General features: G+C 42.1%; 1 pseudogene; it reads right to left on the bottom strand.

The window, feature by feature from the left end:
* Window positions 1–14,892: 14,892 nt before the first annotated feature.
* Window positions 14,893–19,200, bottom strand: LOC144769113 (E3 ubiquitin-protein ligase TRIM39-like; annotated as a pseudogene).
* Between the last annotated feature and the right edge of the window lie 8,179 nt (window positions 19,201–27,379).

Consider the following 27,379-nt stretch of genomic DNA (forward strand, 5'->3'; position numbering starts at 1 on the left):
GGCCGGGCACTGCGTGGCAAGAAGTAAGCTAAGGGTCAGGGATGCAGGTGGGGGCTGTATCGCTCCTCGGAGAGTGTTCAGGAGACAGGAGCTGAATCTGAGTCCGGGCCCTTTTGAGGCCTAGAAACGGGGACAATTCAATGAATTAACGTGCACACTGTAAAATGTGGCAACGTAGGTTTACATGGGCCTAATATTCGTTGCTTTCACGAAGACTGGAAACTGACATACTAGAGATGGACACAACTGTAATTGCGTCTTTAATCGATCAGAGGGGAATACATGCATATCGATCATGCACATATAACAAAATATGGGGAACACGTAGGCACATACAACATGGCAAAATTTACTTTTCCACATCCCCTCCTTGTGCCCTACGTTTCCATCTGGAAACATCTATATTCATGATACCATCTATCATTTCATATAGCATCATTTGCTCGTCTCGAATTGTCTTGGAACGGGATCTAGGACTAGGAATACAAGAGGTAGCACACATGCCGCAAATCGCAGGGCCACATTGTATACAGAGGCAGCAACTGAATATGATCATTACTGCAATACCTAGGAATGACAATACTCTCCATCCCCAGGCAGATACAATACTCCAGAGCCAACCGGACCATGTCCAGGTGCCTGGATTCTGGTGTAACTGATGGGCAATTTTGTGAAGTCTGGTTATAGCTGAATAAACAGACGGCGCGTTATTAGGAATGAAAATGCAGCAACTAGATCCGATGACTCTACATGCTCCTCCTCTATCGGCCAGTATGACGTCAAGAACGAGACGATTTTGGAGCACGACAAATCTCATAGCAGATTGCTCTTCAGTTAAGTTACCTAGAGCAGAAGTAGTCTCATTCACTACTGCTTCGAGGGTTCTGGTTAGTCTACGTATTAACTTACTATTCTGGACAGGGCCTATAAAGAAGAAGAAACCTTTATTGAAGTCTTGATACTGTTCTAGAGTAGTTTCAGTTTGATCGACAATTGGGGACTCAATCTCCCTTCTATGTCTGACGTGTACTAGATGTGTGTTTCTGTGATAATCAGATGGGGCTAGAAAAACTGGTGGCAGTAGGAAGGCAATGTAACATGTTCCATCCCAATCGAGGGGCAGACGAACATATGCGGTCTGACCACAAACAAAATAAGAATGACGTGAGGCTTTGAAAATAGATTTCCCACTGTCACTATACTCGACAATAGTAGTACAATCACTATGTCCTATATGTGCGGAACCATTCTTTCTGACACATAATTCGCCTTTGACTGGTAGTACTGAAATAGCAGGTAAATCTGGAGTAGTATCAGACTGAACATTCAGGACCATAAAATTCGAAGAATAATTACCTAAATCATATACTTCATTTTCTAGATCTAACCCTGTTCTATGGGGGAAACCTTGCTTGTCTGGAAAACATGTTTTATTCAGAAGGGACATATCATTGGAGGATGACGTTAACGTGGACCATGCTCCACACGAACCATTATGTGAAAACGGATAAGGAAAAAGTGGTAGAACTCCCTTCGGTGTCTGGAAAGGGGGGAGTCGACCACACACCCAACAATTAGTAGCATTGCTGGTCTGGTGTGAATAGTGTAACATTCTGATAAATGTATTATTTCGCATAGCAAGACGATAGGATAGCTCGTGAGGAGGCAGATCACTAAATGTGTGCTCTACTGTAGCATTAGAAAACTTATTTACATGTGAACTTGGAAAACATAAATGTAAAGCATAACTTGTGCAGGTAACCATAAGACTCAAAAATAGCAAAAAACTTAGAATGATAATACATCGTATGGAGTTTTGACTAACTCTCTCACTATGGGGGTCTATCTCATACATGTCAGAGACCTGTCTAACCGTTTCACCCGAGAGGGACTTAGACAATTAAACTGGCTGACTTATTTTACTAGACCGGAGTTTCTCTTTATACTCCTGCTGCGGAGTTTTCTCTAACAGAGGAACTTCATGTTCAGAATCAAGTTCGGAGTCTGGTTTTAGGCAGTCTTTAGTAATAGGACAGTCCTTAGCAAAAGATTTTTCACGAAGTCCATGGAATTTTTTGACGTGGGACAGGTGGACCCATCCTTTCCTGCCCTCCAACTTCACTGCTGTCCTTGTAGTTAATAAGACCATCCGAGGCTCCTTCCAGCGGGGCTCCAGCGGACTTGAACGATCAAAATTCCGCACCAACACGAGGTTGCCTGGAATGACTTCATGCGGTTTCACCTCGGTGTTGTCTGGAAATGCGGCGGCAACCTGTGAACGACAAGAGTGTAGGGCAGACATCAAGGAAGCTAGGTAATCTGTCAGCATATTACTGGAAACATCTGTAATACTGCGGGGTCTAGGTGTACCCCACATGTTTGGGGGGCGGCCGAATACGACCTCATACGGGGACAGACCTGATCTGGAATGTGCAACCATCCTCATGTAGAATAGAGCAACTGGCAGGGCAACTAGCCAGTCTACACCTTTCTCTTTACATATTTTGGCAATGCGAATTTTCAGGGTCTGATTATGTCTCTCTACGAGACCGGCTGCTTCAGGATGGCGCCAACAATGGAACTTCCACTGGTACCCTAACAGAAGGGAAACATGTTTCATGAGTTCAGATGAGAATGGCTGGCCGTTATCAGAATACACGACCCTAGGGAGTCCATAGCGGGGAAAGAATTCACGAACCAACTGCCTGGCAGTGGTCGCGGCTGTGTAATCTGGAACTGGATATGCTTCTGTCCACCTGGACAAAGCGCATACAACTACGAGGACATACTTGAAACCTCGACATCGCTCCATCTGAATATAATCCATCTGGAGGACTTCAAAAGGGTGGTCAGGAGGTTGGAATCCACCTTGTTCCACCGGGACACTTTTACCTGGATTGAACTGACAACATATCATACAGGTACGGACTTTCTGCTTGGCTGCAGCTCGTAAGTGCTTGTTGAACCAAAGGTTCTGAATACTGTCTAACATAGCTTTTTCTCCTAGATGTGCTGGACTGTGTGCGGTATTAATAATGACTTGAACCATAGAGTCGGGGAGAAACCATGTGGCTTTTCCCTTCGTCAACCATCCTTGATCTGTCTGGACCCCTCCTTGTTCGGACCATTTCTTGATTTCCTCGGGAGTAGCATGTAACTGTATGTCTATGACATCTTGTGTAGGGTCCTTAACTGTCATACAAGTAGTCTGATCTGGATTGAATGTCTGTGTTGTGTTAACTGGAATGTCTAGAGTCTGAGCTGTAAGCTTAGCTGTTCGATCTGCTAGATCGTTACCTTGGGAAATAATGTCAGTAACTTTCGTATGTGCTTTGCACTTCATGATAGCGATAGCTGTCGGTAAATGTATTGCATCTAACAGAGCTTGAATGAGGAGACCATGCTGAATCTTGGTTCCATGAGAAGTCATGAAACCTCTCTCCTGCCAGAGCACTCCAAAGTCATGTACGACTCCGAATGCGTAACGTGAATCTGTATATATGTTTACTTTCAGGTTCTTAGCACGTATGCAGGCTTGGGTCAGAGCGACTAGCTCTGCTGCTTGAGCAGACAGGATGTCAACACGGTGTGTTTCTATAACTTCAGTTTCAGTAGTCACTGCATACGCGGCTACTAGTTCTCCTGTACTTGTTCTCATACATGAACCATCCACATAAAGTGTCAGGTCGGGATTAGGTAATGCAATGTCTGTCAGGTCTTGTCTTGGCTTGGTCATAGTGTTAACAACTTCCACACAGTCATGTGTGGCAGGATTTGAAGTAACTGACGGTAACAGTGTAGCAGGATTTAGAACGTTGCAGCGTCTGATTTCTATGTGTGGCTGGAACAGTGTCAGTTCATAACCTGTTAAACGTGCAATTGTCAAGTGCTGAGTCTGTGTTCGGTTTAAAAGAACTTCCACGGAGTGTGGAACTTGTACTGTCAGGGAGTGTCCTAACACTATGGAATCACTTTGTCTGATTGCTAGAGCTGTGGCTGCAACTGACTTGAGGCACGCAGGCAGAGCCTGGGCTACTGGATCTAATGTGCTCGAAAAATAAGCACAGGGCTTGTACTGTCCGGCTTGATCTTGTGTGAGAACAGATAATGCAGTACCATCACGTTCTGTGACAAAAAGTGTAAAAGGCTTACTGTAGTTCGGTGTAGCTAGAACAGGTGCTTGGCATAAGGCTTTCTTTAATTCATTGAAAACAAATGTATGTTCCTGGGTCCAAGGGAGGACAGTCGATACGGCTGCCTCCTGTGTCGTTAACTGTATCAGTGGCTTGGCTAGAAATGCGTACTGAGGAATCCATTGTCTGCAATAAGAAGTGAGGCCAATAAAAGCTCGTACCTCCTTCTGTGTCTTGGGCTGTGGAAGACTCGCTATTAACTGGATACGGTCTGGTGTCAACTGCCTACCCCACTTGGACAGTAAGTGGCCTAAGTAGATCACTTGCTGGACACAGAATTGTAATTTGGAAGGGGACACCTTGTGCCCCTGTTCGGCCAGAAAATACAGAACTGTAAGTGACGCACGCTCGCAGTCACGTTCAGAACGGGCTGTGATCAGTAGATCATCGACATACTGGAGCAGGGCAGTGTCAGTTGGCATGCGAATATTGTCTAGTTGTCTTTTAAGTGCTTGACTGTAAATACTAGGACTTTCTGTGAAACCTTGAGGAGCTCGTGTAAATTTATAGCTCCTTCCATTTAAACAAAAACCAAAAAGGTACTGGCTGTCTGGATGAATGGGAACACTGAAAAATGCATTCTTGAGGTCGATAACAGTAAAAAATGTAGCTTCAGAATCAATGGCTGTCAATAGGGATGAAATATCTGGGACTACTGGATACTGGGGTATGATACATTTGTTAAGTTCTCGAAGGTCAATCACTAATCGATATACTGGAGGTGCATTTGGATCAGTACGTTTCATGACTGGAATGATAGGAGAATTGCATACATTGGAGTCAGTTTCTACAACCACTCCTTGAGCAATAAGCTCGTCAATAATTTTGGATAGGGCTGCTACAGCCTCAGGTGGCAGTCTGTACTGTCTGATTCGTGGCAAAACTATACCTTGTTTGAGAGTCACACGATGGGGTGTGATGTGCATACATCCTACATCAGTTGGACCTTGCGCCCATAAATGCTGTGGAACATTCAGTAATCTTGGATCAAAATCACGTAATACATAGTGACCTTTAAAGTCACGTAAGAACAATCGAACTCCTTCTGGGGAACAACAAATTACTGCACCTAATTCTTTCAGTGTTTTAATGCCTAACAAATTTTCTGGACATGACTTCGTAAGTAACAAATCAGTAGTTCGGGACAATGGACCAACTTCTAGGGAAACTGGCTTCGAAATTTCATTAACAATAGGCTTTCCTGAAAATCCAAGGGAAACATTTTTAGAGCCTGAGAGCGGAGCCCCTGGAACCTCGTCATGACTGATAGTAGTCCTACTTGCCCCTGTATCAATCAGAAACTTTCTGTCTTTCCCTAATACTTGACTGTGTACATAGGGACCCTCTTGATCTACAGGTATCTCAATGAGAGGCAAGCCTACCTCCCTCTCTAGGCTGTTTCATGAATACTGTTGATACTCTGGATACTCTGACTGAGCATACTGGTACATTTGCTGTGTAACATGCTGTGTTGCAGCGATTGGCTGCGGTGCTGGAACTGTCTGTTGTGCATTCTGTGGTGACTGAGAAGTCTGTGAAACTTGTTCTTGTCTAGGCGGACGTGGTCTTTCTTTAGTCTTACCAGTAGCTATGTTGTGTTTCAGAACTGCACACTCGTTTATAAAAGACCTGGCTGTTTACAGTAATTGCAAGTCCCTTTAACGGGAGCTGCAGGATGACTGGCTTGACTCGGACCCCTCTTCTGACTGTCTTGTGGAACAGATTGTGCAACTAATACTTTCATTTTCGTATCTTTCATACGTCTCCTTTCATGTTCTTGCTCTTCCCTGATTCTGTTCTGGTGATACTGGAGCATCTGGAGCATTTGTGACGGGGTATTACCTTGCCAGGTACTTTCGACTTTCAAAACTCGATTTTTAACTTGTGGACTTGAATTCTCGACTAATTTAGTAACAAAAAGATGAGGGTACGACTCGCTACTTGTCTTCAAACCACTGTTAATAATAAAACATTTTTCAAATCTAGAATAAAAATCACTAGTGTCTTCATCCTGTTTCTGTTTACATGCTGAGATTGCATCCCAATCTTCCTTTTTCGTGGCTAGTAACCTTGGCAAAACTTGTATCAATAACTCGGGCAATTCTTTACATTTGTCCCCAAGACCAGTACCTGGTACTCGTATTTTATCTTCAGCTTCTAGAGCTGTCCAATCAATCTTTTTCTCTCCCACCTCCCATTCTTTTTCCTTGAGTTTTTCATATACCCCTGCGGGCAACAGGACCTTTAACATTTTAATGATATCTGGATACGTGTATTCTCCCATACGGAGCATGTCTTTTAATTCTCGATGGAACCCTGCTGGATCTTTGTCGTGACAGGGAATTAATTTCTTCATCTCTAGGAGTTCCATCTTGGTGATAGGGGTGTAAACAAATACTCGTTGCATTTCACCACCCGCTGTCCTAACTGGGTGTACTTCTCGTAACGGATGCTGTCTATCTATGTAAAATGGTTTACTTTCTGGAGGTGAGACGTGAACAAAATGCGGATTCAAAAACGTTCTATATTTGTGGCGCTGTTCTAAAATGACACTAATTAAATCGGTACCTAGACCTCTCCATCTATACTGGAGTAACTCGTTCAGAACATCATGTAACGGACCTGGATCAGAATGTTGTCCCTCATACAGTGTAATGAGGTGCTGGATCATATACATACCCACCAGTCGCTGCTCGGCTGGGGGCAGTTTCAGAAACATTTGTGCCACTATTTCGTCTGGAAAAGTGGTAGAATCAGTAATCCATCGGACTGCTGATCGGGCTAGTTCTTGTTCATGCATGGTACTAAGTTCACTGTAACCGATTCGTGATTTCAGAATGTGATCGGTAGCTTGAAATACTTGCTCAAGAGAACCTTGTTCTGGTGCTGGAAGAGGAAAAACTTTCTTGTGATCTAGGCGTGAATGTCGGTCGGGAAGTCTAGTACTACCTACATACGCTATTCTGGTGGGATTCTCGTCGTCTACCTCTTCAGTAGAAGAGTTGTCTTCTTTCTCACTTACTTGTGCTGCTTTTCGTTTCTCGTGTAACTTTATTATTTCCCTACGGATCTTCCTATACATACTGTCTATACAGTTCTGTGTCTTGTGTCTTCCCTCGGCTATATGGTCACTCCACCTGGTCAGGACTTTCATTTCTTCCAGATCTTTATCCGGATAATCTTGTTCTCTTATCAAACAATTAATTAGAAACTTCAAAAGCATGAGCTGGATCTCGACTTTTCTTTGAGACATGGCCTTGCCAATACTTTCTGGATCTGCTCCTGTACGGATGAAACGATATATTCTGTCTAGATATTCTTTCATATTCGGTAGGGTGTCCAAATATTCGGTCACCCGTCTTACACGCAATGAATACAGGACCATACCATCATCGCCTGGGACTGGATCATAACGGCATTCTGTAAGAGCTCGTTTGATATCTGCAACTGACTGATTTTTGGGTGACCGTTGTAACGCTCGGGCATGTAGCTCGAGTAATGTCACACGTCTGTGTTGAGGCGGGGTTCCAGGAGGACTTCCCCCCGAGGCCCCTAAACTAGAATCGTCGACGGGTATTGTACGTGCTGGAAGAGTGACTGACGTAGCGGGTACATGTACTGTGGGCTGGACCGGGGGTACCGTAACAGGTGCTGTAACGGGTGCCCCGGTGGCTGGAGGAACAGGATTTGCATATTCTGGGACTGTGTCGTCCAAATAGGACGAGAGAAAAATATCAGCTGCGGTCGGTTTGTGACGTAGCTTAATCGGAACTAATGGCGGCGGAAAATTACATGGTGCTTCCGGGGTTGCTTTCGGCAAGCCCTCGGCAAGAAGAGGATACATACCCTTAATGAGGGCATTTCTCTGTCTGTCTGACTGTTCGGCTTTAACTCGTTCACCTACTTCGATTAATTCCCTTTCTTGGGCTCTTTCTGAGGATTCCCTACTTAATTCTGTTTTTCTGATTTCTTTTTCTGTTCTTCTATGAGATTCTTTGCGCCATAACTCGATGGCATCTTTCTGGGACTGTCTGGCTTTCTTTTTCCATAATGCTTCTTCTACTCGCATGATACACTCGGCATCCCATGTACCTGACACGGGCCATCTATATTTCTCTTCTAATTCCTTGGTGTACTCCACCCATAAATCTAGATATAATATGGCACTTATGCCATGCTTATGATACATAAAATGACCTGGACTGTCCCTAGGCGGGACAGGAACTGCTTCTTCTAGCAGACCTTTTCTGGTTTTTAACTGACGTAACTTCGAGAACAAAGGCATAATTTAGGCTGGAGTCTGGACACAATACAATACACAATAAACACAATAATAACTGAAAAACGAATCACTCATACCACGACATTGAAAACACATGGAATAACATTTAGAATAACAGTTCGAACAGAATATTACCTGGTATACTGAGAACAGAACACATGAATTTCTCGAGAACAGAACTTACTAGAATTTACTAGATGCACTGCTAAAACAGTACGAAACTTACCGGTCCCATGAAGAGACACGTCAGGACCCGCATCCACCTAGGTGAACACTTCGTGTTGGATCTGTGTACCCAAACCCACGGACCAGAGACAAATTACTTTGACCCTGTCTAGATACTACCCCAGCAACGGTACTCACCGGGCAGCAAGAACGGAAGGCCTCGGACTGGACTAGACTGCTACGACGACGGACGGACGAACTTCGGACTTCAGTTACAGGTGGGCCTCCGGATACCTCGGACCTTGGACTCTCGGCTTGGGCTCTGGTCGGGACTCGCCGCGTTCCTCCACCGCCTCGTCTGGATGCTGGACCGCAACCTCCGTCTCCTCCGTGGGCCTGAGGGATACTTGAAGCAGAAATATCTGCACGTGCACGGTATGGTTCCGTCACGGCTGCAGAGGATCAGGGGGCCTGCGTGGCTTCTCCGGCGCGTGGGGAAAGGGCAAGTCCCTATTCGGGCGCCATTATGTGGTAAATAAATAATTAATTACCGGTTCTATTTTTCAGGATACTCATATAAACAGATAGCTCAATAAATAAGAGTCAAGATTCGAGGTAGCTGGAGTTTACAGGCTTTTAATCAGGCATAAAGGACAGGAACAGGGCAACCTGTACGGGAATAGGATGGCAGCTGCTGGGGGCAGGATCTGGGAATAAATGCGCTACGCTTTTTAATAACAGTGCATAATATATATAGTTTAAACAAAATACATTACATTCAATACAGTAGGCGTAGCAGTAGACGTGGTTCGTAACAGTCGCGAAAGATAAGGGCAAAATGATGTAACAAGAAGGCGTGTACAGGGCGTATACATAGACATGTGATGTAAACGTAACAGAATATGTCATAAAAGGGGCGGAAACATGGAGGGGGCTACCTGAGCAGCTGGGACCTCTAACCTAGTGGTGCGCGCAAACGGGCAATGACGTGTTACCAGGGAGAACTGGGGGCCTATGACTTCTGCGCTAGAAGAGGAGACTAAAGTCTGGAGTGTCAGAGCGACACGTACCCAAGGCATATCTAGTATCTGGTGTTTAGAGTACATGTTGATAGAATCCAAAAGTTATCAGGGCAAAGGCTAATGGACACTAAGACTGGTGCGTGCATAATTCTATATGTATTGTGTGTGCGAGGAATATTCTATGAATATTAATACAGTATTTCTCTTGCATGGAGACGTAAAGGCTAGACTATGACGGAAACTATTGATGCGATTCAGTAGCTTAGGAATGCAGAGAAGGAGGGCTGGACTGATAACTAGAATCATAACATACTCTTGGCAGACTGGGAGGCAGAGCCAGGCCGGGCACTGCGTGGCAAGAAGTAAGCTAAGGGTCAGGGATGCAGGTGGGGGCTGTATCGCTCCTCGGAGAGTGTTCAGGAGACAGGAGCTGAATCTGAGTCCGGGCCCTTTTGAGGCCTAGAAACGGGGACAATTCAATGAATTAACGTGCACACTGTAAAATGTGGCAACGTAGGTTTACATGGGCCTAATATTCGTTGCTTTCACGAAGACTGGAAACTGACATACTAGAGATGGACACAACTGTAATTGCGTCTTTAATCGATCAGAGGGGAATACATGCATATCGATCATGCACATATAACAAAATATGGGGAACACGTAGGCACATACAACATGGCAAAATTTACTTTTCCACAACTCCAATGCTCAGAACCTGAAGACTGGCAAAGCAGTACTGGAAGGTGATGCAAGAAGGTGATAGCCGGAGGGATGTGAGTATCAATAGGGTTGTGAAATGTTGTTAATGTGCTAGGATGTATTTTTTGAAGTGTTGAAAATAGTAAGAGTTTGAATGTTGGTGAAATTTTGCTCATTTTGAATTGATGATGTTATTGATTATATTGGTAATTTCATAGGACAGAATTTTTGATTATTGATTATATGTTCTTAACATGAAAAGTTAGTGTCTTGTTTTATGTTGTCTGGAAACACAGGTACAGTGATACCTGGAAATCCCGGGAAGGAATAGAGGTTGGTAAATGGAAGCCACACTGCTCTGAGGTTACTTGTCTGTTGGAATAACACTGAGAAGCTAGGTACGACTAGCAGTGTTAAATTAGGGACTATTTTCTGTGTAAAAGTGAGAGTGATTGACAGCAAAGAGTTCGCTGGTGAAACTTTGGTGTTATATCACCTAGAAAGGGTAACACTGAAAGAGTAGCAGGTTCTTCTGAGCTTGAGTGAAGGGTAAGCGGAAGGGATTTACTCGCAGTGTTTGAAGTCTAAACAGAAGTTCTTACTTTGTGAAGAGTAAGCGGAATGTGTTACTCGCAGTGAAAATAAATCTATCCTTTATTTAGTGGAACAGAGAGTAGCGAATGTTTTATGTTGTTACTAACAGCATTATTGATTAATAAAAACTCAGAAAATATTGCAGTAAGATTTTGTGAAGGGTCAGTGGTAGGAATAAAACTGACTGAAATTGAGGCTGACAGCATTGGAGAAAATAAATTGCATTGAGCTATTTCAAAAATGAAATTGTTTGAAGGTTTAAAGAAACTGTTGGGAGGTAAAGTGAAAAATTAGTTTTTAATTGGTGATGCTCCTGAAGAAACACCCGTGCATTTTATTTCTACCATTTGGGACAAAATTCATGTATGTGGGTTCACCAATGGTGCAAGATTACTGAAAAGGAGGGTGCTTTGAGGTTTCCAAAAGATGGTACTTTTGAATTGCAAATCATTGACAAATTAAGGGAAGTGTTATGTGAAATAAAGACACCATCTAGAGCTGTACAATTTGAGGCCGTATGCATGTGGGAAAAGACAGCAAGAGATAAAGCAAGTGAGGATAAAAAGGTAAAGCACCAGACGCAGGAGAAGGGAATCAATGATGACAAAAAGTTTCAAATAAATAATGATTCAGGGAATTAAATAATGGATGCATTGTTAAGTGAGTGTCCACCATTTTATGTGGTTCCCATGAACAATACTGACAATAGTATACTAGTAAGTACAACAGTGGCTACTGCTTCTGTTGAACAGAGAGAAAAACAGATTGAGAGAACTGTGCAGACATTTCAGATTGACTCACTACCTGTTGATTCAGCACTGACAGTGATACCTTAAGGTGTTACTGCTTTAAATATGACTGATTCAGACCAAGAATTGCAAACTGCAGATGCACAGATAATGCCTAGAAAAATTATGACTGTCCCAATTAATATGGTCCCTACTCAAAAGGTTCAAAGAGCTGCAGAATCAGTGATTATGGCAGGGTTTATTTCAGAAACTCAGAATTCACAGATCATTGAACAGAAATTACCCCAGACAGTACAAGCACTGAAAGGTGGGAGATAGATGGTCTTTACAACATTTGCAGCCCAGGATAAAATGAATATATTTGAAAATGGGATTTTTCAAAGCTGCTTTGAGGAAGCAGCAGTGATTAAAAAGATAGAGCATGGGGGACACATTAACCCAGACTCTGAAAAAGAGAAACAACTTAACGTTTTAAATTCAACACTTGAACATGAAGAAATGTACAGTCCCTGCTGTTTAAATCATGAAAGTGTGAACCAGAGTCAGGAAAAGAAATTAATTTCCCCGAGTAAGGAAACAGCTTCCTGTGCATTAACTACACATAATGGACTGACAGATTTGGCGCAAAATTATGAAATTGGTGTTTCAGGATGTTTTTCATTTCAGAAAGGATTCAGTGTACATATGGATGATGAAGCAAATGAGAAAATGTGTTCTTTAGAAACGCATTTGCACATTGCAGAAATAATAAAATATATTTTCAAATGCAATGGGTTTGAGAAATTAGGAGACAAATGGGCAAGAAAACATGAGAAGAAAAAGAAACCACCAGAGCGTGTTAAGGACAATAATAAACAGGATGAGGGAGATGCTTTTGCTTACTGATTAAGAGAAAAGGTGGGAGAAGTGCATGTGCATGGCCTACAGAATAAAGGTGAACTTGCAGCAATTCTGAACACATTCCCACAATTGAGAGACAAATTTATGCTGTGGTACCCACAAGTTGATGGATTTGTTGACATTTTAAAAGAGTTGTGCATTAAATTAGAAATGTTCTTTGACATTGCCATGTAAACTGAATTGTGGTTTGAATCTAAAGTTGTTGTGCAAAGGCCAGGTGAGGAGACAATGAAAAGGGTTTGAATGAATGCACCATCATTTTCTGTTGTTATGGAGAAAAACGTTGCAGTGATTACTTTCCTGAAAGGCAGAGTGCCAGCAAAGGATGTTGATTGGGTACCGATTAAAAGAACACAGCATGGAAGTAAATGTATTTTGGTTTGTGAAAATTCAGTTTTGGATATTGTACTACTGAAAATGTGTCCTTTTGCCATCTTTATAACAGATTTGAGCATTGGAAGAAGAAATATAAATGTAAACATGATGCACAAAAACATAGAGAAATGCAGATGTAAAATATGCCAAGTAAGCAAATGCAAATGTCAGTTCAGAAACAGGTACCAATAGCAGGAATTTTTCAAGCACAGATGGTCCCACAAAATATGGAAAATGCAAAAACGAATTTAAATAAGTTGTCCAGAGAAAATGTGAATTATTTCCAGAGACAAAAACAGAACCCAGAGTAACAGGTTGCTGTGTTTGAAAATGAGAGTTTTAACCCTCACAATTCTGAGTTTACAAAGTCCATTGTGAAAGCAGTGGACAGTCCAGATTTAGTTGCAGGAGTTTTAAACAAAGAAATTACAAACCCAGTTTTAGAAAAATTTGCACCCAAAATAGTCCCATTTGAAGAAAATTGCCAAGTTGTTGTTTATGACTCAGGCCTAGCGGGAAAACAATTGTTTTGTAAATTAAACAGCACACATTTCTGTACACCAGATAATGTTAATTTTGAGATTCCTGATGAGGATGTACATTTTAAAATGGCCCAACAAGAAACAGCAGTAGCATTGTTTTCAGAAAAAAACTGTTGAAAAATTACCTTCTGATTTGAAAGAATAATAAACACAGAAATAAGAGAATTCACAGAGAAAAAAAAAGATAGTTTATTAAAAATGTATATAAGCAAAACATTTTACATTTTCAAACCAAGATAATAAAGGCTTAAAAAAGGCTAACCAATAACTGACCATGTCAACACAGAAGACATGTGCACCTGCCAACTAAAAACCCAACTTTTATTCCTGTGGTCAGCAAACAGACAACAGCTGGGGTGGGATAAAGGTGTTTAAGTGCCAGGAGGGCAGACAAGTATCCAAATTAAGCAACACTATCTTTAATGTGATGTATTTCTTTAAAGACTGCATAATCAACATGATTTGTTCAAATCATACTTTGCAAAAACAGTAACAGGTGGAGAAGCCATACTCGGCCATACATATTCAAATAACGATCTGTGTGCTGCCTGTGACTTTCCGCCTCATATCTGCATTATACATCTGTGCTGCTCAGCCAGTGAGACGCACCGCAATGATCACAATGATCTGTGTGCTGCCTGTGACTGCCCACCTCATATCTGCATTACACATCTGTGCTGCTCAGCCAGTGAGACACACCGCAATGATCTGTGTGCTGCCTGTGACTTCCAAGCTTAGATCTGCATTGGAACTCTGTGCCGCTCAGTCAGTGAGACCACCGGGATCTCAGTGTGCTGCTATGTTTCTTCTCAGCTCACATCTGTATAATACCTCGGATACTCAGCCAGTGAGACGCAGAATGTTGCAGCCCCCTTCGCAGCAAGAGCTTCTCACTGGTAACCACTAGGTAATGATAGGCGTAGACTGTCCATAGGGAGCCATATGAGCTCCAGTGTGGCCCAACATCCCAGGGCTGCTCCAGAGGGTGAGGGAAGACTCCTCAGCTTTGGCTCATTGTTGCTACTGTGTTGGTCTGAACCAATCCCAAGTCCGAAAGCATCCGGCTGCAGGAGATTAGAAAGTGCTGTCAGAACCGGTCCTAAAATGTTTGTACAAAGAAATTTGCAAACCCTCTGCCTCCCCTTCCCCCATCGCACCCAACATAACAGAGCTCACAGAGTGGAGCCTCCACATGCTGGAGTCCCTTCAACCCCAGCTGGCACAGCATGTACTACAAGCAAGTCCACTCAAACCGTCTCCTGTGAAAGGCAGCACCATCATGTAAAATAGGCAGAAATGGTTTAGGGACGCCAGAAAAAAACCAAAAGGAAAGTAAAGTGTAAACTTTGTATTTCTGGTGAAGAAACAGAGGACAAAATAAAATCTTTCCCAAGGAGCATCAGGTGGAGGACCTCTACAATCGGAACTGCAGAATTCGGAGAGGTTCCCCCTTGCCTTCTTTCACACCAGTGAAAAAGAAGGGAAACAACTTCTCAGAGAAAGATCCGCTGAAGGTGTGGAAGTGTGCCATCTTGTCTGGGTCGTAGAAGGAAACCTGCCCCTTCTCGTAGTCAAGGTAGATGCCCACTCGCTGTGGCTTCCGTTCCAACATTAGTGGTGTAGGTGGCAGTGTGAAAGCCCGGTAATCCTTACCATTGCGCACCACCGCCCAGAAGCCATTGTCCGGACACAACATGATCTCTCCCTTGCGGGTCACTGACTCCTTTGCCACACCCAGCCCCCACTCTCACTTCTGGCCGGCCATTACCTCCCAGTAGTGTCGGCCTTGGTCGAAGCCAGTAGCGCCCAGCACGCATGGGTCAAAGCGTTCGGGCCCTTCTGGCACTGCCCGCTTTTTGTCTCCACAGCGCACCTTCACACTGTCCGTGATTACCAGGAATGGGCTGGCTGTGTTCTGGTCCAGCTTCATGATTTCTGGAGCAACATCGAGTATTTTCAACATCTTCTTCCACACCCAGAACTGTACGGGGCCAGTGTAGTTCTCCTCCTTAAGCTCCACTGGGGTACTGTCCACATCCACTGTTGGGATAATGGTTCTTTCTTGGGTTGCCCGAAAGCTCTGGAGGAAGGAGAGGGTGTCCTCCTGCTGCAGGTTTCTCTCAGCCTCCTGCAGGCCAAGGGAGAGTTTTTTCACCGCATCGCTAAGCTGTAGAATACGCTCGTCCAGTGTCTGCCGGATGGCATCTTTCTCCTTGTGCAGCGCTTTCAGCAGGGAGCTCTCCTCCTCATGTAGGAAGGCATGAAGCTTCTCAAATGAGGCCTTGATACGCTCCTCCAGCTCCTGGGTCTTGCTCACGATGTCCACAAGCTGGGCCTCGCAGTTGTTCTGAGAGGTGCTTAGAAGCTGCTGCTGGGCCTCGAGGTCCTTCAAGCTCTTCTTCAGTTGTCCCTTGAATTCCTCCGCCGCCTCCTGAGTGTTGAGCACCTCATGGTACAAATGCTTCCTAGAATCGCGACAGTCCAAACAGATCACCTCAGAGTCTGTCACACAGTATCGTTCCAGCTTTTTCCCGTGCTCAGCACAGAGTGGGCCATGAGGAAGGCCTGTTCCTTGGAGCTTCAAACACTCCAGAAGGCCAGTCAGCAAGGGGTTGATCTTGTAAGAGTCCACATCGCAGTCACCACCACACTGTGGACAGGATGGGCCTTTCTCTTGACAATGCTTAGTGATACAGGCCCGGCAGTAAAAGTGCTGGCACCGGCTCAGCTCCACGGGCTCGCTGTAGAGCCAGTGGCAGAGAGAGCAGGTCAGGCCTCCGCACAGGGACCGCACGGGAGGGGAGGCCAGTGCTCCATCCGTGGCGACAGCCGGCTCCAGAGAGGAAAGAGGGGCCGGCACAGAGAAGGATGCCTGATTAATATAATGTGCAGAACATGTCTTATTAAAATTAGAACCAGATGACATGTATTTAAGAACACCATTAGTAGCAGAAATGTTATCAATAAAAGGATTTTTGATGGAATTGATTGGAAGTTTATGTAACTTTCTGATCACAGGTTCACAGAAAATAAATAAAAAGAACAGAATAGTGCAGGAGATTAAAAGCATAATGTTTCCATGTTGTCCTGTGGTACCGAATCCAGCCAATATATTTTCGACATTCCATGTGCTGAAGAATTGAATACTTTTATTGATTTTTGACAAGTTCATGTCACAGTGCCATTGGCTGAGAATAGTCAGGAGTACTGTCAAAAAGAAGATGAATATCTGGGACACAAAATTGGAAAGGGAGGTAGAAAGGTGTCACCAGAGAGGGTGGAAATAATTTCCAAGATAAATCCACCTCAAATTCAAGAAAGAAGTCAGGAAATGTTTGGGAATGGTTAGCTGCAGTAGAGAGTGGTTACTAAACCTTTCCCTTGTGGCTAAGCCTTTACCGAGGCTGACACACAAGGATGTGCCTGATCCACTTCCATTGGACAATTGCACAAAAGCATTCCTAGTGTTGAAAGAGAAAAAATTTTGCGCCCCAGCACTAGGAATGAAAGTTTATTTGAAAGAAAATACACCAATTGCAGTGAGAGGGAGGGCTGCGCTCTCTCATTGCCTATTCAAAAAGATGAATGTTTTCAAAGTTCTGTGATGTATTTCCCAATGACTTTTGACCCTAACTTCACAGAAATGTCAGCAAATTAATTTGTTGGTGATGAAACTGAATATGAGTGTCTAAATGTCATGAAAATATGCATAAAGCCAAAATCAGACTTTAAGGATAACGTCTGAGTCAGCCCAACAATGTCCATTTTGTAGAAGTCCCATATTTGAAAGGTAACAATGACACATTAAAAGCAGCACGTGCTGTGCTCCTTATGCATTATATTGTCAAAGCTTCATGGCTTTCAGTAGTTACCTCAGCCCAAAATTCGAAATTGATTGCCCTTACCATAACATGCAGTATATTTGCTCAATTGGGAGTCACTGTTGTCATGGGAGAGAAATGCTAATTCAGTTGCACAAATGTGTGTTCTGTTAGCATATACATTCAATGGAATCTTCAAAGGTGAATTAAAAGAGGCTCAAGAAAATGTTTCAGAAGCAGCACAACAACAGGGTTGTATCAGAACTGTTATTGAGAAAAATGATAGCTGCATAGTGGCAAATGTGTTATTGCAAAAACTGATGCCCAGGTATAGATTGCCAGTTTCACCGAAATCAGATCATAATGAGGTCTCAAAGATGATGAGTGCAGAACAACAGATTGGACAAGGAATGGATTGTAGCTATCTGCCTGAAGTGTCAAGCATAATAAAGCAACAAAAAGGCAGCACAGAGTTACACTTTGCAAAAGACTGTTTTTCAGCATCACCAAAGTGGCTCGAAAATGCATCTGCAAATGCACTTGGGGAAAACACTGATGAGAGGAATGGATTTCTGATCCAATCATAGTCTTGGATTGCAATATTTGGAAAGTAATGAGAAACATTCTCTCCGAGCAATGTTAAATGGTCAACAATCAGCGGGCTGATATCACATTTCATCTGGCACTCATCTGTTTTGGAAAACATTTCAAAACTGCCTTCTTTCACTTTCCTTTCCCAAATTTTTATTTTGTCCCTCAAACCACAAATTTTATCTACTGCTGTTAAGATATTTTCTCCTTTTCCTTGCATACTGTTAATTTTATTCAAATGTTCAAATATGTCAGCAAGATATACCAATTTTGTGCACCAAAGTTTGTTTTGAATTGAACCGCAGAATTCGTGCTGCTTATTGTCCTCAAAAAGTTTAAGCATCATATCACGCAATTTGTATACACGACAAAGCACTCTACCTCTTGAGAGCCAACGAACGTCTGTGTGCAGTAGGAGCTTTTTAAACCTTGCCCCCATTTGTTCACAAATATGAGCAAATATTCTTGATTTAAGAGGTCGACTTTTAATGTAATTCACCATTTGAATCACTTTGTCCATAACTTCCCTTAATTCATTCGCAATGGTTTGCGCGACTAGTGCCTCGCGATGTAAAAAGCAATGAGTAAATATGATAGTTTCATTTTCTTTCTTTGCTAAAGCTATAAAACCTTTTGTTGAGCCAACCATTGACGGTGTGCCATCCGTGCATATCCCAACACAATTTAACCAGCGCAAATTATTTTCCTTCATGAAGCAATCTAAAGCTTGAAATATATCCTCACCTCTAGTTCTCAAGGGAAGTTCTACGCAACACAGGAATTGCTCAATAATTTTGTCAGTATGAATGAAATGTATAAAAACCAGTAATTGAGCTAACCCACTGACATCTGTTGATTCATTTAGTTGCAATGTAAAGATCATATTGTCGTCTTGAAAAATATCCTTCATTTGCAGCTTAACGTTAGCAGACATTTCTTGAATCCGTCTTCCAATTGTGTTGTCTGCCAAAGGGATTTTATTAACTTCAATCTCAAATTCTGGCCCAAACATTGTTCGAACAATAGCACAGCAAGATTGCTTTAGGGTGGTTTCTGCAACAGTGTGTGGTTCCTTGTTTCTGGCAATTATTTGAGCAAGCAAGTAACTTGCCTTTTGAGCTTTCTCTGATGTCTTCATTCTCTTTGTGAATGATGCAGACTGCTTCCTTATAGATTTTGCAAGCTCAATAAAGTATTCTACTGGTTTTTCTGACAAATGGCTGTGTTTTGTGGCAAAGTGGCGTTTTAATTTATTTGGCACCATACTTTCATTTGCCAGTATTTCCCCACAAACTAAACACTGGGGACAAGGATGGTTTTCATTATCAGAAAATGTAAACCCCAGTTCCATATAAGCTTTATTATATAAATGGGGATTGGCGATTTTCCCTTTATACTTCTTACGTACTGAGAAAGACTGTTCAGTTGATTCTTGGCTGCTCTGCTCAATAGCTGCTACATTTTGTTCTTCGCATCATCACCAGCTTTTCGCTTCCGAATTATAAACTTATCCATTTTGAGTTTCTGTTTGCCTTCCGGCAAAATAAAATGTGGAAATCTAGAGATAGGAAGAACATGAGATACGAAATTTAAAAATCTTACGCCTTGCTTACAGTCTTGATTCTCTCCAGTAACATTTCAGGATTTGAGTAGTAGATAATCATGTGAAATCAGAGCTCAAATGGTATTCAATATGCTCGCTAAAAACGGGCACAAGAAAGGATCAAGCTGCGGCCAGTGCAACTGTAAGCACGAAAGGCCTTTGGCATGGGGTGGACATGAAAACTGACCATGGGCATAACACGGAAAAACATGGGTGTCAAGGCTCTGCTGGGCAAGCCAAGCAGGGCATGAGTGGAGGGGTACATTAACGCTGTTGGCATAAAATCAATATGCCGCCAATCTCAGAGGTGTAGTTTGTATCCCATGGTGCTAGGTTACTTAACTAGTATGGTGCCAATCTCGGAGCTGTAGTTACAACTAGGTGCTCATTGTGTCAATTAATTGCATCTCAGTTTAGAATGCCAATCAGAGTGGGGTCTCATTTAGTATAATATGCCTCTTTTAACTAGTTGTAAAAGCTTTTATTCGACACTTTGTCATAAAGCCAACACACACATATAATACATACAACTTAATCATCTTAAAAAATTTGGTTAAAATTGGTAATACATAAACAACCATTCATAATGTGCAAATTGCAATAAGTACAGGTGTGCATAAAGTGCAGGTCCAGTGCCATCATTACAAAAATTGTGAGGTGATTCAATACTCGAATATTTGTAGTCTATCTACAATCCGGCTACCTTACAAGACCATATTTTAAGAACAATTAAATACAGTTATAAATAATTAAAAATGACAGAAGTAAAACAATCTTACATTGACATTCCAAGTTTCTTTCTAGTTATACAAACACCATGAAGATACCTACTTAAACCAAATATTAATAGCTTAGTAGTTGAAGATCTAAGTATACGCTCTGCCTCTTTGAATGATCGTGTACCCAAATTTTTACAAAGGGGTATGATCCATTTCTTACGTAGTAATATATATAACGGGCAAAAAAAGAGAATATGAGCCTCGTCTTCTTTAAGTTTTAGATCACATAGTTTGCAATTTCGATCTTTGTTTGCCCCTCCCCACCGACAAGTATTAGCGTTTATTTGCAAGACCCCATATCTAAATTGGAGATAAACAGATTTAGCCAGGGGTGGCTCAATTTCGTCCATAAAATGTTCAAACAAGGGAAGGTCCTTAAATTGCAAAAATTTGTGCGTTAAAGTACCAGTAACACATTCATATACATTAGTGTTCACATAATTCCAATAGGCAGATTTTACTTGTTCCTTGCAAATATTTGGCGATGTGATTGACAATGCTGGTGTTTCCCAGAAGTGTGATAGACCTATTTTTATGAGCCAATATGATACGTGCCTCAGCCACTTGATTGAATTAAAAGTGTCCAGCTCCCTTACTTCCAATAATCCTGCTCTGTAATCAGCAAGTTCCGGGGTAGACCATAATCTCACCCAATAAAGCAATGGCCTCAACCAGCACAGATAGCCTGTGCGTTTTAGATTAATGTCTAAATAGACCGGCACTAATGGTGTTCTTGCTGGGAGTCTCAATAGACGTCTAAAAAATATATTTTCATCGATATCAAATGATTTTTTTGTGTGGGGCCCCCAGATCTCGGCCCCATACAGGGCAGCAGATTGTGCTTTAGCTTTGAACACTTCAATTGCTGGGGTTATAGCTTTTGAAATACTCCCACCATGAATTTTTAAAATAGGGAGGGAGTTCTGCTTTAGCATTAACCTGCTTTTTACTAATTGGTTTGTCCAAGACATTCTGCTGTCCAACCTGATACCGAGATAATCAAACGAGTCCACATAATTATGTTTAGTACTATTTAAGACTAGGTTCTTCTTGAATGTTTTAGAGGGATTAATGGCCATATATTTGGTTTTAGATGAGTTGATTTCTAACCCCTTTAGCTCGCAATAGCTGTTAAATTTATTTATTAGATTTTGCAAGCCTTTTGGTGTTTGGGATATTAGGATGGTGTCATCCACAAATAACAATGCCGTGACTGCCTCATTGCACAATTTAGGAGAATCGTGATTACATTGTGCAAGGTAGTGGGGGATATCATGTACAAATAGGGAGAAAAGGGTTGGGGCCAATACGCACCCTTGTCTTACCCCCCTCTTTACTGGAATGGCTCGGGTGAGTTCACCATTCCTTCCCCACCTTACTTTAGCAAAGTTATCGGTGTGGAGTCTTATAAGGTTGACCAATAATTCATCCGGGACACCCATCTTCTTTAAGCATTCCCATAATAAATTTTGTGGAACAAGGTCGAACGCTGAGCGTAGATCTACAAATGCAACATAAATACTACACTTCTTTATCTTAATGTATTTCCAACATATACACATAAATCTATACACCTGATCTACCGTGCTTGTCTTAGTTCTAAATCCTGCTTGGAATTTAGAGAGGATTTCAGATTCCTCTATCCAATTTAAAAGACGATTTAAAATATGTCTGGCAAAAATGTTCTGTAAAATATCGATTAAACTAATTGGTCTGTAGTTACCCGGGTTGTAGCGATCCCCTTTTTTATAGATTGTTACAATTTGTGCCCCCTTCCATTGTGATGTATTCCTATAGGTTCTGAACCGATCCCCCTATTCCTGACCCTATTCTGGTTAACAAACCAACAAGTTAACTAGCAGTCAGCCCATGAGGCAGCAAACCCCCATGATGCAGATACCGTTATCTGACGAAGCCACACTACGGCACAGGAACGTGTTATCTGATTAGGTCATAACGCTTGCGATCTAATTAGACAAGCGATATTCCTCCAGCCCCTGATAAGGCATACGGAGTTCTCATAACAAATCAAACCTATGACAACCTGGGAAAAACCCTGCGGCCATTGTTTTGATTTCACCGAGAACTTCAGCAAAAGAATGTGCTAACGACCTGGTCGTATGACATCCTTATTGACGTATCTATGTCCATCATTACGTCAATCTCGGCACCTTAAAGGTATAAATATTACCGATATTGCCCTATGCAAACACACGCGGTGGTGACGAGACGGAGCAGCCATACTTGCCGAAGCCCAGAGCAGAGCAGCCCCGCCTTCCTGACGCGCTGAGAACGAGACGCGCTGCTTTCTCCTGCCGAGAAATCCAGCACCGGCGCTTCTGGGTAGCCCTCGCAGGCAGCCTAGAATATCGAGACCAGAGAAGAGAGATACCATCCCTCATTCATCCTAAATTCCAGGTACAGAACTGAACAACTCCTCGCAGAGAATTCTTTAGTCAGTCACTTGGCAAAAACAAACTTAACTTAAACTGTAACTTTCTATTCCCGCCCACGTATTAGGCTTAGGTCAGGTACACGGGGTAGGCGTATCTAGAAACACCAGTTGAGTACGTTTAGTCAAATGTATATGTGTATGTAATATATTTTATTCATTTTAAACCTTCATATGGCTTAGAAACCATATCAATGTTTTTACAGTATTATTTTATACTTCTGCTTTTAATGTATGCACTTTACTTAACTATAAGTATTGCAATAATATCGATCCATTTCTCTTGTACGAGAAAAGAGACTGATCAATAAATAACACCTTTTTATTGAACACGCCCGTCTCTTCCTTTTCTCTACAATCTGATGAGACTAAGAATGCACGTACTGACTGAGTAAAATAAATTGCCTTTTGTTCACACGACTCTTGAGATACACTCTTGATTAGGGGAGAGCAAAGTTGTCATATTCTATGGTTGTCAGAAACTAAATCCCTTCTTGTCTAATCAGGGAAGTTAATTCCTTCCTGAACATTCGAGAAAGTTTCTAGTGAACTCTGAGCTAGCTGGCAAACCCAAAACTTTAAGTCTAATATCGACAGTAGTAGACCTAGTTAACGTCTGGTCTAGGCCTATACTATTGAAGGTATTATTCCAATGCGCAGAGCCTATTGGGATAATAGGAACTACACTACATGGCGCCCAACGTGTTTGGAAAGGGCGATAAAACTAACGTAAGACATTTAGAGTAACTCAGTCGTGCTTTCTCACTCAGACCCCTTTCTCCCATAATACTCCAAAGACGTCTGGAGTGGGTAAAAGGTAATATCCGCCAAACCTCGCAGGAGGAAACTCCTATGTATGGTACTTGGTTTAGTCAACGTTGAAGGATAAACCGTTCCAAAATATTGTGCATCTAATCTTTCGTTTCCATAAGAAACCTGATCTGCAAACAAACAAAATAACCATCCTGTCAGTAAAATGGGAGACAGTGATGAAGAAAGAGAGGCAGTTAGATTAGCAGCTGACATAGCAGCAGCTGATACTGCACTGCAAGACGCAGACCCGGATATAATACTCATCCCGGTCATCAAGAGGAAATCTATAACCTTAAAACTTATAGAAAATGGACTAACACCTAGAGGTGGCACAGTCATCTTCGTAATTGAGGCACACGAATATCGGCAGACAGAGGTATACTATTCATGGATACATTTTCCAGCAGCAAATGCTGTAACAAAGTACTTCCACTATTACAAAATAGAGGAACCTCCTGAAACGTACGCTCCTTTCGAGGAGGTGGAAGTACCACTCAAATTTCAAGAGCACCTGCTCTTATTTGATGGCGCCCTAAAACATAATAATCACATCACCAGGCTCGGTCCTTTAGGTAGACCAGGAGCAACGTGGCCGGTCCTAGCCGGATACACACCACATCCAGACATCGATGGGATGTCTGCAGCAAACCTTTTAACACAGCTAAAACAACTAATAAAAATACATTGATAATTAGTCCAGTATGTGATGCGGACTTCAACAATTCAGCCAGCGATTAAAATTCCACAGCTGACCCCTCACCAGGGGAACACAAATAAAATTACACCACAGAACATACAGTCCTGACTAGGTAAAATACCGGCTAAACGGGAACAAATACCATTCTGGTTGGCACAGAAAATTACCCAAATAGAGGCGGTATTTCCTGACACCACCCCATTAGAAAAACACAGGATTCTGACTATCTGTCTTCCAATGGGAATCGCACCACACATTGAGGACTGTGACACTTGGGGTACAGTCTTTGCTTCCATCTACACAAAAACGCACGGTGTTCCATCCATTTCGGTAATACCAGATGTGCTAAAACAAATTCAAGACGAATACGGTCCAGAACCCGCTTTAACTCTTGGTATGAAATTACTAAAAGACTTCAAGCAGGTCTCGGCTATATTACTAGCCAACATAAAGGGTGAAGCAGCAAACGTGGCGATCCGCCAGAGGTTAAAAGAGACAGATATAGCAGACCAACCAACTGAAATTGCCAGAATCATAGAAAAATCCTATGAGGAACTAGGCAGAGATAGTTTAGGTGGAATACCAGTAAAACCACAACTGATTGAAAGTCCTGAAAAAATATTTTTTAATAATAATTCAACATCACAGAAAAAGAGCTGGGATGGAAACAAACAATCCAATCCTAAAGAAAAGAAATTCCAGTCCAGAGGAAGGTCTCCTAGGCGAAGAGAAAAATCTCCGAACCAAAGACACAGGTCACCCCAGAGTGACCCCTCTGGGAAAAGATATAACCTTAGAAATAGGGATAATATAAAAAAGCCTGATAGATATCAAGACATTGATACACGTCCCTCTCAATCTTTTCAGACTTCCTCGCAGAAATCGGAAAGAAGAGGACGATCAGAACAAAGAGAAGAGCACGCCAAGTCCAAAGACAAGGAACCTGCTCAGCTAAAAAAGAAATTACAATTTCCAAAAAAGAAGGTAGCCAGTATCAAGGTAGTTAACAATGCCGAGAATACTGAGGACACAACTGAAAAACGGAGAATGGGCTCAGACAATGCTAGACAGCGCAGCAGAAGTGAGCATAGCTCGCAAAGTCCTTATGAATCATCTGGAGACAGTGGACACGAATGAATATCTTCAAGTGGAAACTGCAGACACCAGAGTTAGCAAACCTCACAAAATATACGAAATAACATTACGTATAGAGGGAGATAAGACTAGAAAAATAAGGGGACTATTTTGGGATAATCTCTCCAAGGGCTATGACATCCTTCTAGCTGAAAAAGACTGGCCACCAGAGTTTGTCAGGGAGTGCCCTCATGGCGAAGAAATAATTATGCCTGCCTTCTCAAACCATATCCCAATTCATAAAAAATACACACTTGCTAGAAAGTGGGCAGTGGCTCTAGCTCCTGCTTTATATAAAAATCATGTAGGATGGGATGAGGACTCTCCTCCTCACAAAATCCAGTTAAAATCACAACCTACTGCACAAAGGCAGTACCCAATTAAGCAAGAAGCTAAAAAACAGGTAAAAGAAATCCTAGATCAGCTAGAATACCAGGGGGTGATTGAAACTTGCACCTCACAAATGAACAACCCTTTGTTTCCGGTCTCCAAACCAGACAATTCATATCGCCTAGTTTTGGATTACCGACACCTTTAACTCATGTTGCAAAACTTTTGCAGTGCAAAATTCGCATAGTGCTGCACTAATGAATAACATAGTGCGCAAAAAATACAAAAACAAAACAACATTAGACATCTCTAATGGATTCTTTTGTCAAAACATAGCACCAGAGAGCAGATATTTGTCTGCGTTCTCAATAAATGGCACTCAAAAACAATTCTGTCGGTTAGCCCAGGGGTACAAGAACAGCCCGGGAGTATTCTCAGCGAGAGTAACAGAATTACTACAAATATATGACGACGAAGCATTATCGTACGTCGACGACATATACTTAACAGATGATGACTTGGAGACTCACTTGAAGAGAGTGAACACCATAATACTTGGGTTCGCAGCAGAGGGTTACAAATTCAACTTTAAAAAATCCAGAATTGCCCATCTGACAGTCCTATTCTTAGGATATGAATTATCAAGTGAAGGCAAAAGCCTGGCTGACAATTTTCTAGAGAAATGTGCCGTACTCCAAGCACCTAGAACACTAAAAAACCTACAGTCAATTCTAGGCTTCCTAAATTTCGGAAGAACATACATTGCAAATTACGCAGAAAGGGTCAAACCCCTTTATGATCTGATAAAACCAGATTTTAAAAGATCCAATTGGACTCAAAAACACACACAAATTCTGAGATCCTTACAAACAGACATGCTAATTAAAACAAAATTAGAAACACGTGATAACACGCGCAATCTTGTGATTCGAGTCATCCCAGGGAGATGCGGATTCACATACCTGACCTCTAATGAGGGAGAGAAGGTACCAATTGCATTCAAATCACACTTGTACACAGAAGCTGAACAGAAATTCAGCAGCAAAGAAAAAATTGTTCATGCAGTTCAAACCGCAATAGCTAGAGAAAAAGATCAAGCTGACGGTAGACATATCATAGTCAGAACAGCGGAATCAGCCTTTGAGGCACTAACCACACCGTGTAATTTACCAACAACAACATTGAATCCGGAATGGATACAATGGGTGAATTCAATCACTACGGACAAAGTATACTATTACTTTGATCCAGAACTAGAGGAATTAAAAAATGTAGATTATGAAAGAACATTCCCTCTGCCAATCGACATTCTGCCTTTACGACATTACGCCTGTGTAATTTATACAGACGGACATGCTCAACCCCCCGTTTGGGGAGAACAAGCATACAACCCCACATGTGGGATTACAAAAGAAGTGTGGCGCGGAGGTAAACTAAGACCTCTTTTAACAAAAACACACTCAGTAGAAACTAATTCAGAACAACAGACTGAAATAATAGCATTGAAAATGGCGCTAGATAATGCGGATCGCGAATTCCCGACACTTATAGTGTCAGATTCATATTACTGCGTCAAATCATATAACAAGGATTTGCAGACATGGATTCAAAACGGTTACAAAGATGACACAGATG

This window comes from Lissotriton helveticus, chromosome 7 (genome assembly GCF_964261635.1).
Source record: "Lissotriton helveticus chromosome 7, aLisHel1.1, whole genome shotgun sequence".
In the NCBI taxonomy this organism is placed as follows: domain Eukaryota; kingdom Metazoa; phylum Chordata; class Amphibia; order Caudata; family Salamandridae; genus Lissotriton; species Lissotriton helveticus.